The sequence below is a fragment of the Dendrobates tinctorius genome, unplaced genomic scaffold (genome assembly GCF_039654945.1).
Source record: "Dendrobates tinctorius isolate UK_male_01 unplaced genomic scaffold, ASM3965494v1 ptg000235l, whole genome shotgun sequence".
NCBI classification, from domain to species: Eukaryota; Metazoa; Chordata; class Amphibia; order Anura; family Dendrobatidae; genus Dendrobates; species Dendrobates tinctorius.
This window is the reverse complement of record NW_027361902.1, coordinates 444,410-459,170: the sequence shown is the minus strand read 5'-3', so window position 1 is coordinate 459,170 and position 14,761 is coordinate 444,410.

Sequence of the window (14,761 nt, the reverse complement as noted above, 5' to 3'; positions counted from 1 at the left end):
TGCAGGAAGAGTGAAAGACCTTGTCTATGTCCGGGTCGGCAACCCTTCTGTTAGGCGTCGGATTTCTGTCGCTGCACAGCGAGAATCCCGAGCCTTACTTCCGGTGGTCTCCCATTCCTCTCCAGCAGCAGAGGAGCTTGCTCAGCAAACTCATCAGTCCAGGCGCTCTGCGCAGACCAGCTCCGTGGGTTTGCTTGCTGCTGCCACCTCTGGCACAGCTATGGCAATGCATGCTGCTGCGGACTAAGTCCTCATGTCGGGCCACTGAGCATGCCCATGGTGTGATCTCCCATTGGAGATCGAAGGTCACGTGTTCAGGTCCTGCTCGTGTTTGGATTGGCCCATCCGAGAAGCCAGGAAGGTCCCGGACGCTCGCGGCTATAAAAGGTTCGCATGGCCGCTCGGCCATGCGCTAGGATAGACTGTATTTACAGACTATGTGGAGTGAGTGTTATATGCACGTATGAATGTCTCTGGTGACTGACTCATTATGAAACCCCTACCCTTGGTACGCATGTGTTGTGCAGCCTAGCCTGCTAGCGCCCAGGCGTAGGAGTTGAGTCAGATATTAGTCACTATCAGTGACTCGGCACGCCTCAGAGCAAGTGCTCCGCACTCCTTTGCCAGCATCTATAGCGGCGTTCGTGGCAGCGACGCCACGCGCTCAGTGGCCTAGAAGGACTCTAACCCCGTGCCTTGGGGTGGAGTTCTGTGGCTGTTTGCTGTGCGCTTTGTGGCTGGGCTCTGTGAGCTAAACAAGCTCCAGCATTCACTTTCAAGCGGCAGTGCGGTTCTGTGAAGTAACAGAATCCGCTCCTCTTCACACTGGGTGATGTAACCCACGTGTGACTGTTTTCACGCCGCTCTTCCCTTCCGCCATTACCTAGCAGCAGTGTACCACCTCTGCACGGTGGACCCCGGGCTGCGAACGCACGCTGTACTATTTTATAATCTGGTGCCTTCCGCCAGCCCTAACACCTTCATTATCTGCTAACGGACTTAATACACTCCTGCCTGAGCCGGGCTGCGCACCGTCCACTATGCCGCTGCCCTTTGCTGTGATTTGTCGGGTTTTACATGTGGGCTTGTGTCTCTGACATCATCTCCCCAGTCCATATACCGCCTTTTTGACGCCAGTGCAGTGTAGATCTGTGCAGTCTGCTCTGACCATGTCCTGGGGGATTGATATTTCCTCAGTGACCGCTGCACAATCCGGCCGGCTAACTCCTCCTTAAGCCTCAATGGTTAAGGGAGACTTTGCATTACCTGTATCTCTTGCCATTTAACCCATTGCCTGCTGCGAACATTCTGAGCTGTTATTGGAGTCTTCACATTACCTTCACCTGTGTGCCGCTTCACACCTGTCGTTTCCTACATCTCTTGGTTCTCTGACCTCCTGTATGTGCTGCATTGCTTGGATAACAAGCTGGACGGAAACAAGTCCCTGTGCCGACGATGTGGGTCCATTTGTCCACCCTGACCTAAGACTTTGTGAATCCTTCTCACCATGTGAGCCCCTAACAGAGCACTGAGACTGTAAATTGCAGAGGTGTGGCAGCTACACCAGCGTTGCTGTTGGATTTGGAGGATTTGTCTGGACTGGTTGTGCAGCTTGCTGTGAGCCAGCATGAACTTTTCTGAGCTGAGCATTACCGCCCTGCCTGTATGGTTGCCTTGCCTGTATGCATGCTACGCCTCTGCCATTTCCCCACCAGCTCCTCAACACCTAACACAGCCTAGTACTCACCTGCGACATTCTGCTTGGGGATCATCTCCAAATTTGCCTACTCCTCCCCATTTTGATGGTGATCTAAAGCTTACCCTTACATCCTCAACATTTTTTTTGACCAATCCAAAGTAGCCTACATTTTATTCGATCATCCATGGCAGCACCACAAAAGAGGGAATCTCCCTTCAAGGACAGGAAACCTACAGACAAAAAAAGGGCAGAATCTCTCCCAAGCATCACTTGGTTTTCTGTCCTTGATGGATGAACCTCTTAAAGACATACCACTTGAAGGAGTCATTCACAGGCCTGGCTGGCCAATTCAGGCAACGGGGGTCCCCTGCCTCGGCCAGTGCAGGGTGCCTGGAAGCACCACAGTAGATTCAAGGGGACTGCACGATAGCGAATGCAAATGAGCGGTATCTGGGTAGGATAACTAGTTTGTGGTCTGCTGGTGCAGAAGAAGGTGCAGGGTGAGTATGGCTTGGAGCTCTGCTGGCATTTCTCTGTCACACTGTTGTGGCAGGCCTGGCTGGAGTGGGCTCGGTCAAAACGGCCAAGTTGTGCCCTGATGGCACGGCGGGGTTCGCTCTGATGACGTGGGCGCCGGGGTCCCAGAGCAACTATCAGGTTGGTGAGGGACAAACCTCTTGGGATGAACCTGCTGATCCGGAAATCTGGGGACACTGGATCGGGGGAGTGGCCTGATGGTTAAAAAGTGGTCGGGACATGGCCCTGTACTTCCTGGCCCATGATCCTTGTTGAGACACGGAGATCACCAGGTGCCCTGGCACCATTTTAGTCTATGTAAAACGAAAACGCAGTGCACACGTTGCGGATTTTTCAAAACCGCAGCATGTCATTTCTTTGTGCGGATTCCGCAGCGTTTAGGCATCTGCTCCATGACAGGTGTCAAACTGCAGGGGAAATCCGCTGGTTAAACCACACTAAATCCGCAGATAAACTGCAGGTGTTTTTGACCTGCGGATGTACCTGTAGATTTGGACAAATCTGAGTGGAAAAATCCGCAGCAGAATCCGCAAAGTGTGCACACAGCCTAATACTACTCAGACAACACAGGGTGAGAGTAAAACAGTGTGGCAATACTTTATTGAATAACAAAACAGGCAGATAACACATAGAACAGTCCCAGCTAAAGACAAAGATGGTGCACATTACAGTTTCACCCTTCCACTGACTCAACGGCATGCTTCTCCAAACATCCCCATGGAGCCAGGCGATTGGCGGGTCCCATTCCTGGCCCCACAAACATCCATGGGGCTGAGGTGACCGGTGGGTCCTATTCCTCACTACCCCAAATGTATCCATGAATTCGTGATAGTCAGTTGAGCTGATCTGTATTCTTCCAACCGGGGTTGTGGTCCTCTAAGCTGGAATTCTGTAAAATGACAGCTCTGTGTCCCTAGTGATGGAGCCATGATGTCTTGGCTGCTGTCCTGTAGAGAATTTCTGGTTCTTTTTAATGTCTTTGCTGAATCTGTGTCTTGTTACAGAGGCTTTGTCATGAACTGGGGGTGTGAGGTTGCCCCCAGTTGTAAGGGATTTATTATATCCTACCAATTGTCACAAATTTACTGTTTATTAGTGGTCGTGGGTCATATTACCACCTTCAGTTCCGGTTTTGGAACTTGCAGCTCTCTGCCGCCCCCCTTTACCCTCAGGTCAGTCAGGGAACTACACCTAGGATAAGTACTCAGCAGAAAGGCTGCCTTGCCGTGTACTGGTTATTGGGCACTCTTCAGTGAGGATGGTATGTATGTTCCCAGTTTCAGGTGCATAATACACACATAAAACCTCAGTTCCGTCACTACCAGGGTCTCCCAAATACCTCAGAACACTTTGCTGCCACCAGCTCCTCGTTCTATGTTAGCCAACCCACTAGGTAGTGTAAATTTAGCACGGAGGACGTGGCGGTAAGTCATAGACCAAGGAAAACAAAACTAGTAAATTTTTATAGATTTCCTCCAGAAAATATAGGTAGTGTTTACAAAAATATAAAAGATGTTACAAACGAGATACAGTATATACAGACAATTACAAAATAAAATGGATTAAAATATGAAACTTGCATATCTGTCAATGGCATGCCATGTGGAGGAGGGGGGAGGGGTGCCTTCCCCAAGGGAAAATGGTCTATCAGCACAGCTTCCTTGCTGGCACCCCGGGTAAATGACAACTTTCTATTTGGGCATCCTAGTCTTATACTTTCTTCTGGCTGACCTCACTGGGTGGGTGGAGCTAGGAAATGTACTCTCCTTTTGAAAGTTACTAGAAAACTTATGAGAGCCATAAGTCTGGCTGCAAGGCTCAAAGCGTGTTGACAGAAGTATCATGTTATCTCTTGTGAATTTATCTTTCTATCGATACCATGCATGGCATATCTATGTATTACTGGGAGGCAGGTACACGTTTCCCAGATTCTGGTGAGCATGGAGGTCCAAAAACACTGGTGAATAGCTTTAATGTTGATCTCAAAAATATAAGTTTGCTGCTTCTATGATTATTCTGTGTTATTATAGTCACGTTTGAATAGACAAAGGAACATGTGCTTCCAACCTTCTACTTCCGGCTTGATCCGGCCATACCAGGGTCTCAACGTTACACAAAGCTGGAGTAGCTAGAGGGAGGGGGAAGAGTGCCACTGCGAGGGGGGATGCAGCATGAGAAATAGCGCCCCCAGTGTGTTCGAAACGCATAGCTCCTGAAGGCCATGTGAACTTGTCTTTGGCTGTTAATATTTTTATCCATGATTGAATAAATTGTTTTTGACTATTTGGAAGGTGGAACATATTTTTTCTTTTGTTGCAACTTACGAGTGACTGCACTGGTTCCGTGCTTTCCCACACCACATGCCGCAATAAAACAGGTGAGCTGGTTTTTCCCTCTTCTTTGTCATGGAGGAATTGTTACTTGCTGTCAGAAATGTTATGGGGTAGAAAAGGAGAAAACATCCCGCACAGTTCAGGATGAGATGTTCGGGGGCTTGAGATGGAAGATGGTGTTTTCCATCCATGATAATGTTCAGACTTTAATTCTGGATGAATTGGGAGTTCCCAGAAAGAAATCTGTACATCCCAGGTGATTTGAAGGACTTCTTACCCCTGGATGAAGACATCTTAAAGTGGATAGCCAGGGTAGCCAAAAAGACTACCTTGCCCTTTGAGGTCTTCTCCCAGCTTAAAGATCCACTTGACCGCAAGATGGATAGTCTGTTGAGGAAGTCTGGGGAGGCATCTGCAGCCTACTTAAGAATGTCACATCCACCTGCGTCACGAGGGCCTTGATTCATTGGTTACAGCACATGGAGGGCCATATCAAGGGAGATACCCCTAGAAAAGAGCTTCTGGCCTCATTACCCCTCTTGCAGAAAGCAACAGGACTCCTCTTGTGGATGCCTCTGCTGAATCTGTCCAGATTGCAGCAAGTACTTTTTTTCTATCACCACAAGAAAAGCACTATGGTTAAACGTGTAGCGGAGGCATGCTTGAAAAAGACCCTTATGGGTTAAAACTTTGCATTTGGCAGAATAAAGATGTCATAAGATACTTTATCTTCACCCGGATGGAATGCTGTTCGTTTTTTCTTATGATGGTTTGCTCTCCGATTGGGTCATTGGACTTTTGAACCTGCATTCTGATGGTTGAGTGCTGCTGGCTGTACCTTTTCTATTTTGATCCTCTCCAAGTCTAGGTTATGCTCTATACCTTTCAGAGGGGAATACGTGTTTGGTCCAGCTCTGGGCGATCTGCTAGAAAAGGTGACCGACAAAAAGAAGAGTCTTCCTGAACCTAGATCCCTCAAAAAGATGCAATTTTGTCCCACTCAAACACAAAATCCTCAATATAGAGGAAAAGGTAAATCAGGACGTTGGAGCTACCCCAAAGGAGGAACAGGGAGAAGTATCTTTAAGAACAAACAAGTAGTGGGCTGGATTTCTAGCTTCTCACGCTGGCGGGAAATAACATCAGACTGCAAAATCCTAATGTCAGGATCCTGTCAGCGTCGGCAACTGCCACGGCTGAGCAGGGTGACTTACCCACACTGCGGCAGAGCACGGGGCCCAATACGGTAGTGAAGGTTTAAGCAGACAGGACCTGAGGCACGGAAAATAGTGAGGAGTACCAGGACCTACGATCATGTGACTGCAGGGGGCGGGGCTTAGTGTCCTACTACTGCAGATGATGTAATGTACCTACTGCAGGAATACTGGTTGGTGGACAAGAAAGGCAATCCTTTTTCCAATGTCCGGATACCCCACAGAAAAAACAGCACTTTCCCAAGCGCTGTTGTCTCTTTCCTTTCTCCTTGAAGTCAATGGTTCCCATCTCCATGATTTTCAATGAAAGACTGGCTCCCCTTCCTTGAGAAAATAATGGGGCTTCAACCTGCATCACTCCCCTGGCTCGTAGCCTGCGATCCATTTGGACGGCTTGTGTCATAGCCTCCTCCAGGGAATCAGGCGGAGGGTGGAGAGCCAAGGCATCTTTTAGATGTTCAGACAGGCCTCTACGGAACAAACCCTGGAGGGCGGCGTCATTCCAGCAGACCTCAGCAGCCCAGCGTCTGAACTCTGAGCAGAACCACTCGGCTGAGTGCTTCCCCTGACACACTCGCCACCCTGTCCTCAGCCATACGCATCAGATCAGGCTCATCATAAATATGCCCCAAGGCCTCAATAAATGCATCCACAGTCATACGCTCAGGGGCAGTGGTAGGAAGGGAGAAAGCCCAAGCCTGGGGAGCTCCCCTTAACAGAGACATAATGACCCCTACTCTCTGACTTTCATCCCCCGAAGAGTGTGGTCTCAATGGAAAAAAAAAGCTTACAGCCCTCCTTGAACACTTTGAATTCCCTTCTATCTCCAGAAAAAGTATCCGGTAACTTAACCGGAGATTCAGGGGAAATTACTGTAACCTCCCGAGCCCCTGATGATAAAACCCCCTGCACAGTGTCAGCGATCAGCTGCTGAGACTGAGCCAGGGCTAGTTGTTCCCCCTGGAGTCTGAGACATCTGAGTCGGGTGCTTTACCTGCTCAGAAAGAGCGTGCATAGGATCCATCACACACAGCAGAAGGGGAGCAGAGAAAAAAAAATGGTAACGGTCAGTTAAAATGTCAGGATCCTGTCAGCGTCAGCAACTGCCACAGCTGAGCAGGGTAACTTACCCACACTGCGGGAGAGCACTGGGCCCAATATGGTAGTGAAGGTTTAAGCAGACAGGACCTGAGGCACGGAAAATAGTAAGGAGTACCAGGACCTACGATCATGTGACTGCAGGGGGCGGGGCTTAGCGTCCTACTACTGCAGATGTACCTAGTGCAGGAATACTGTAGTAGAGGAGAGGAAAACGCAGGTCAGACAAGCAGAGGTCATACACGAGAGGGAGGTGCGGCACAAGAGGGACAGGCAGAACTGGTAACAGGGACAGAACCGGATCAAAACCAAACAAGCAACAAGTTATCAGGCACAAGGCACACGTATACAAGAGGTCAACTAACTCAGCCGAGGGCAGGAGTATGACTGACACCGGACCTAGGTCCAGTGAGCATTAAATTGCCGCCCTCTGCCAGAGAGGCAGAAACAATTAACCCCCTGTCTGACCAGGATGGGCCAAAGACAAACCCCATCCTGGATCATGACACCTGGACTCAGGATGGGAATGAAAATCGAGTTTTCCTCCCACCCCCCCTCCACTGCCCCTTCCCACAGAGACTAGAAGTATAATGGCTTCCATCAGCAAAGTTACAGAACATCTTAGAAGCAGAACTCCAAGAAATGTTATCCTCAGCAGTAATCTCTACAGTTCCAGAAGCAGGGCAAAGGTCATTATTCCTGTTTGTTCCTTATATAAAAACAAATGGAACATACAGAGTCATTATCAACTTGAAACGACTAAATCCACACATAATATACCAAAGATTTAAAAGGAAATCCATAAAATCTACAGTCCCATTAACCCCTTTACCCCCAAGGGTGGTTTGCACGTTAATGACCAGGCCAATTTTTACAATTCTGACCACTGTCCCTTTGAGGTAATAACTCTAGAACGCTTCCATGGATCCCGGTGATTCTGACATTGTTTTCTCATGACATATTGTTTTTCATGTTAGAGGTAAAATTTCATTGAAATAAATTTTTATTTGTGAAAAAAAAGGAAATTTGGCAAAAATTTTGAAAATTTTGCAATTTTCCAACATTGAATTTTTATGCCCTTAAATCACAGAGATACGGAACACAAAATACTTAATAAATAACATTTCTCACATGTTTACTTTACATTAGCACAATTTTGGAACCAAAATTTTTTTTTGTTAGGAAGTTATAAGGGTTAAAAGTTGACCAGCGATTTCTCATTTTTGCAACACCATTTTATTTTTAGGGACCACATCACATTTGAAGCCACTTTGAGGGGTCTATATGATAGAAAATACCCCAAAGTGAACCATTCTAAAAACTGCACCCCTCAAGGTGCTCAAAACCATATTCAAGAAGTTTATTAACCCTTCAGGTGCTTCACAGGAATTTTTTGAATGTTTAAAAAAAAAAATGAACATTTAACTTTTTCACAAAAAAATTACTTCAGGTCCAATTTTTTTTTTTTATTTTACCAAGGGTAACAGGAGAAATTGGACGGGAAAAGTTATTGTGCAATTTGTCCTGAGTACGCTGATACCTGATATGTGGGGGGGGGGAACCACTGTTTCGGCGCATGGCAGAGCTCAGAAGGGAAGGAGCGCCGTTTGACTTTTACAACGCAAAATTGGTTTGACGCCATATCGCATTTGAAGAGCCCCTGATGTGCCTAAACAGTGGAAACCCCCCACAAATGACACCATTTTGGAAACTATACCCCCCAAAGAACTTATCTAGATGTGTGGTGAGAACTTTGAACCCCCATGGGCTTCACATGTTTATAACGTACAGCTGTAAACTTAAAAAATCATTTTTTCCACAAAAATGATATTTTCACCCCCAATCTTTATTTTCCCAAGGGAAACAGGACCCCAAAAGTTATTGGGCAATTTGTCCTGAGTACGCTAATACCCCATATGTGGGGATAAATCACTGGGCGTATGGCAGAGCTCAGAAGGAAAGCAGCGCTGTTTGACTTTTTCAACGCAGAATTGGCTTGACGCCATATCGAATTTGGAGAACCCCTGATGTCCCTCAACAATGAAACCCCCCACAAGTGACCCCATTTTGGATACTAGACCCCCCAAGTAACTTATCTAGATGTGTGGTGAGCACTTTGAATCTCCAAGTGCTTCACAGAAGTTTTATAACGCCCGGGCGTGAAAATAAAAAATCATATTTTTTCCAACATGATCATTTAGTCCCCAATTTTTTTATTTTCCCAAGGGTAACAGGAGAAATTGGACCTCAAAAGTTGTTGTCCAATTTGTCCTGAGTCCGCTGATACCCCATATGTGGGAGAAAACTACTGTATGGGCACACGTTGGGGCTCTGCAGGGAAGTAGTGACATTTTGGAATGCAGACTGATGGAATGGTCTGCGGGTGTCATGTCGTGTTTGGCGAGCCCCTGATATGCCTAAACAGTGGAACCCCCCACAAGTGACCCCATTTTTGATACTAGACCCCCCAAGGAACTTTTCTAGATGTGTGGTGAGCACTTTGAACCCCCAAGTGTTTCACAGAAGTTTATAACGCCCAGTTGTGAAAATAAAAAAATTAATAATTTTTCCACAAACATGATCTTTTAGTCCCCAATTTTTTTATTTTCCTAATGGTAACAGGAGAAATTGGACCCCAAAAGTTGTTGTGAAATTTGTCCTCAGTAGGCTGATTCCCCATATGTGGGGGTAAACCACTGTTGGGGCGCATGGCAGAGCTTGGAAGGGAAGGAGCTCCGTTTGACTTTTTCAGCGTAGAATTGGCTGGAATTGAGATCAGACGCCATGTTGCCTTTGGAGAGCACCTGATGTGCCCAAACAGTGGAACCCCCCAATTCTAACTCCAAGCCTAACCCCAACACACCCCTAACCCTAATCTCAGCCCTACCTAATGGGAAAATGGAAATAAATACATTTTTGTAATTTTATTATTTTTCCATAACTGAGGGGGTGATGAAGGGGGGGTTTGATTTACTATTTATGGCGGGTTTTTATGTTTGGCAGCTGTCACACGCTAAAAGACGCTTTTTATTGTAAAAATAGTTTATGCATCACCACATATTGAGAGCTATAATTTTTCCATATTTTGACCCACAGAGTCATGTGAGGTCTTATTTTTTGCGGGACTAGTTGACGTTTTTATTGGTACCATTTTCGGGCACGTGACATTTTTTGATCGCTTTTTATTCTGATTTTTGGGACGCAGAATGAACAAAAAACAGCATTTCATCAATTTCTTTTGTGGGGTGCGTCTACACCGTTCCGCGTGCGGTAAAATTGATAAAGCGGTTTTATTCTTCGGGTCAGTACGATTACAGCGATGCCTCATTTGTCATTTTTTTATGTTTTGGCGCTTTTGTATTCATTTTATTTTTGTAAATTATTTTTGCATTGCTTTATTCTGCGAGCTACAACTTTTTAATTTTTCGCTGATGACGCTGTGTGGTGGCTCGTTTTTTGCAGGACAAGATGACGTTTTCAGCGGTACCATGGATATTTATATTTGTCTTTTTGATTGCGCGTTATTGCACTTTTTGATCGGCGGTATGATGATAAACCATTGCTTTTTGCTTTTTTTTTTTTTTTTTTTTTTTTAGGGGTTCACTAAAGGGGTTAACCAGTGGGACAGTATTATAGGGTGGGTCCTTACGGACGCGGCGATACTAAATATGTGTACTTTTATTTTTTATTTTTTTTTTCACAAAAAAAAAGAATTTATAAGGGAATATTTTTTTTTAGGAATTTTTTTAAAAATTATTTTTACTTTTTTTTTAACTTTATTATATTGTCCCAATGTGGGACATTACTATAAAGTGTCAGATCGCTGATCTGACACTTTGTAGTGCACTGTGTCATATCAGCGATCTGGCAGGCACTGCTGAGGCTTTCTCAGTGCCTGGACCTCAAAAGTTGTTGTCCAATTTGTCCTGAGTCCGCTGATACCCCATATGTGGGAGAAAACTACTGTATGGGCACACGTTGTTTGATCGCAGTGTGCCAGGGGTTAATGTGCCGGTTGCGGTCCATGACCGCCCCTGGCACATAGTGCCGGGTGTCAGTTGTGATAATCAGATGACACCCAGCCGCGATCAGCGGCACTCTCCCGTGAGCGCCGCTGATTGCGATGATGTACTATCTCGTCTCCGGTCGTACGGGCTCGGGTACTGTGGAAGTGATGGTACGTCATATGTCAAAAAGGGGTTAATCGAGAAAGGCTTTGCCATGGCCACTATAGATCTCCAAGATGCATACTGCCACGTACCCATTCATTCAGACTGCCAGTGATATCTGAGATTTTGTGGTCACTCAAGGCCGAAAGGTGTGCCACTTCCAATTCAAGGTCCTTCCCTTCGGCCTCTCTTCACAAAGATCATGATGGAGGTAATAGCTCTTATAAGGAAGGAAAACATATGCATTGGTCCCTACTTAAATGATTTTCTGATCATGGCTCCTATTCCTGCTTTCAAAAACCAGCTCCAGTCAGTCCTACATATTCTTGCATCCTTATGCTGTACCATAAATCTTAAAAGATTAGATCTGATTTAGTCAACCAAGAAGGTCTTCTTAGGGATCTTTTATTGATTCTCAAAATCGGAGGTTTTCTCTTCCAGCAACCAAGCAGTTAAATGTAAGATCAAGGGTCCGTATCCTAAAAAGAGGTGTCCATGAGATTGGTTATGTCGGTTCTGGGATAAATGACTGCATGCATTCAGACAGTTCCCTGAGCTCAGGCTCATACGAGAGACTTCCAGAGATGTATCCTCTCTTTCTGGGACAAAACTCCAGAACCACTCAGCAAGAGAATCTCCCTTCCTCACCACATATAGATATACCTCATCTGGTTCAACCAGGATAATCTGGCGAAGGGAATACCTAGGATTCAACACCCTGTCTTTTCTGTAACAACGGATGACAGCATAACAGGTTGGGGAGCACGCACATTTCGAGAGGTCTTTCAGGGGTCTAGCCCAAAAAGATGGACAACTGATCTTCAAATTTCAGGGAATTAAGAGTGGTCGAGAAAGCACTGAGAGCAGCAAAGCCTATACTTCAAGGAACCCATGTTTGAATTTACTCCGACAATATGGCCGTATGGCCGTAGTGGCTCATCTATGTCTTCAGGTCAATACAAAATCCGACAGCCTACAAGTCTTGGCAAGAATTTTCTTTTAGGCAGAATATCATCTATCCTTGTCGGCCCTTCATCTAAAGGGTTCCGATAATATCCAGGCAGACTTCCTGAGCAGGACGGATCTAAATCCGGAAGGGTGAAGCCTCAGTACAAAAGTGTTATGGTTAATAACCAAGAAATGGGGTCAGCCAGATGTGGACCTGTTATCGAATCTGCAAAACTCAAAAGTAGATTGTTATTTTTCCATAGGTCCAAACGAAACCCAATCAAGAGTAGATGCTTTCTCTCACCCATGGAACTTCAGATTGGTCTATGCATTCCCTCCAATTCCGTTATTGCCAAGGACGTTGCAGAAGGTCAGAATGGACAGGATCAAAACCATTTTGATCGCTCTTCTCTGGCCAAGGAGGCGCTGATTTGGGGCTTTGAAACTTCTGAACTCAGGGGAACCTCTTACCCAGACCACGACTGTTACGTGCTACAGAATCACTCAGCACCCAGAATATGTTGTGCAGTTATATGTATGTATAATAGGTTCTATGTGAGATGCATGTCCCTAATGCATCAGCCCACAGGATGCGCCCCTGGGCAGAGGGGACACGATATTCTCCTTTTGTCCGCCCTCCCCCCACCTTTGTAATTCTCACAGTAAACATCGTCAGGCTCCGGCCACCTGCGGCTTTTGTAATGCATGTCTGGCCTGCCGCTTTTCTATTGGCCTGCCCTCTGTATCTGTGTGATATATTCTGTGTCCTGTGACTAAAGTGTTGTCAGACTGGAAATACATGGAGAAGCAGTGATCTTTTATATGCGCCCAAGTAACCAAGGAATTCCAGCCAGCGTCATTCATTCAGACTCCAGCCAACGCAGAGCGGACCTCCGAAAACACGGGGTGGTACTGAAAGAGGTACTCCAGCTTGGTAGACCCCGATACACTGGTGGCAGCAGCGGGATATGATACCCCTTCTACAGGAGGAAAGGAATTAATGGAAAATAGCTACCAGAAGTTAAAGAGGACTACGTTAAAAGATCTGGTGGAAGCCCGAGGGTTGATCACCAGCAACAAAACAAAAGCGGATTTGATAGCAGCCAACATGGAACATGACAGTGCAGCGCCCCCCAATGTGAATGTGGAGGAGACCGAATTCCAGAGGGAGGTAAAGAACAGACTCGCATTCTATGGGCCAAACCCTGCAGTAGAGATCATACAAGAGGTGATGGCTGATGTGCGTACTGATCTGAAGGAAAAGATGGCCGAGCAGACCAGGATAGAGCTAGCCAAGATGGAGATGGCAGAGCGGAGAGAGGAGAGTCAGCGAGCAGGGGGAGCTCTGGCCTTCGACCAGGTACCTTCAACAGTAAGCCATGAAAAGATCCAGTATAATGCCTTCCGACAGTTGGGGGAGGCAGAGGAAGACATTGATGGCTTTCTGCAGGACTTTGAGCGGCAGTGTGCCCTTCATCAAGTGAAGCCGGAGGAACGGGTTCAGATTCTGGCCAGCAAGCGGACAGGCCAGGCAGCGGACGCCTATCGCACAGTACCTGATGAAGACTGTATGGACTATGAGCGGATCAAAGAAGTGATCTTGGCCCGGTATGCGCTGACACCAGAGGCATACCGCCAAAAGTTTTGCGGACTTATAAAACGCGTAACCGATACCCACGCTGAATGGGCCTGTAAATTACGGCGGTCACTGCTACATTGGGTACAAGGGAGCCAAGCAACCACTAAGGAGGACGTCCTCCAGCTCTTCCTGTTAGAACGATTCTTTTATGGACTAAACCCCGAGACACAGGAATGGCTTCGGGACAGGCGGCCAACGACTCTTGAGGAAGCCGCTCGTCTGGCCGATGAACATCATGATGCCAGGAGGCCGCAGTTGTCCGGATCAAAGGTGGTCACTAGGGGTCCGCCCATGGACCTGGAGGGCCCCAAACCACCGAAGACTGTAGGGGGACCAGCTAGAAACCCGGCCTACCACAGTCCCCCTGGGGCGCGATGCCACACCTGTCGTCAGCTGGGCCACCTGCAAAGACAATGTCCCAACCGGACTCCGCATACCCAGTGGCCAAAGGCGGGAACAGCTACCTTCAGCCGGGCTGCTGTACACTGCTACGAAGGCGAAGCTGACCTGGCATTGGGGGCTACGACTAACCAAGGGGTGGAAGAGATGGAGGAAGAGCTGCATGAAGTAGACCCCGTGCAGGCAGCCCGGGCAGATAATCGACAACAGCATCGACAGGTCGTGTGGGTTAATGGGAAACGTATGCAGGGACTAAGAGATTCTGGGGAAACTTTGACCCTTGTGAAGCCTCATCTCATCCGGGACCAAGAGAAGACAGACCGGACAGTGGCAGTCCGTGTAGCAGGGGGAGCAATACATCGACTGCCCACTGCCAGGACTCACCTGAACTGGGGAGTCGGGGATGGCCTTGTTGAGGTCGGCTTGATGGAGGATTTGCCTGCAGACGTCTTGCTGGGAAATTACTTGGGGCCCATGTCTGCATTCTCGGTGGTCCCTCTGGCTGAGACCTATCCTGTGACCACCCGGAGACCAGCTCAAGCTGCGGAGGCGGAGCCACACTCAGAGGAGGCTCAGGTAAGACATCCCAGCCCTACACGTATTCCCATAGCCAGACACATTTCTTAGGACACCCCCGATGAAATTAAGAGGGAGTTACTTGAGGATCCTTCATTAGAGGGATATCGTGGGAAGGCACAGGAGGGGAGAGGAGTACTGGAAGAGGA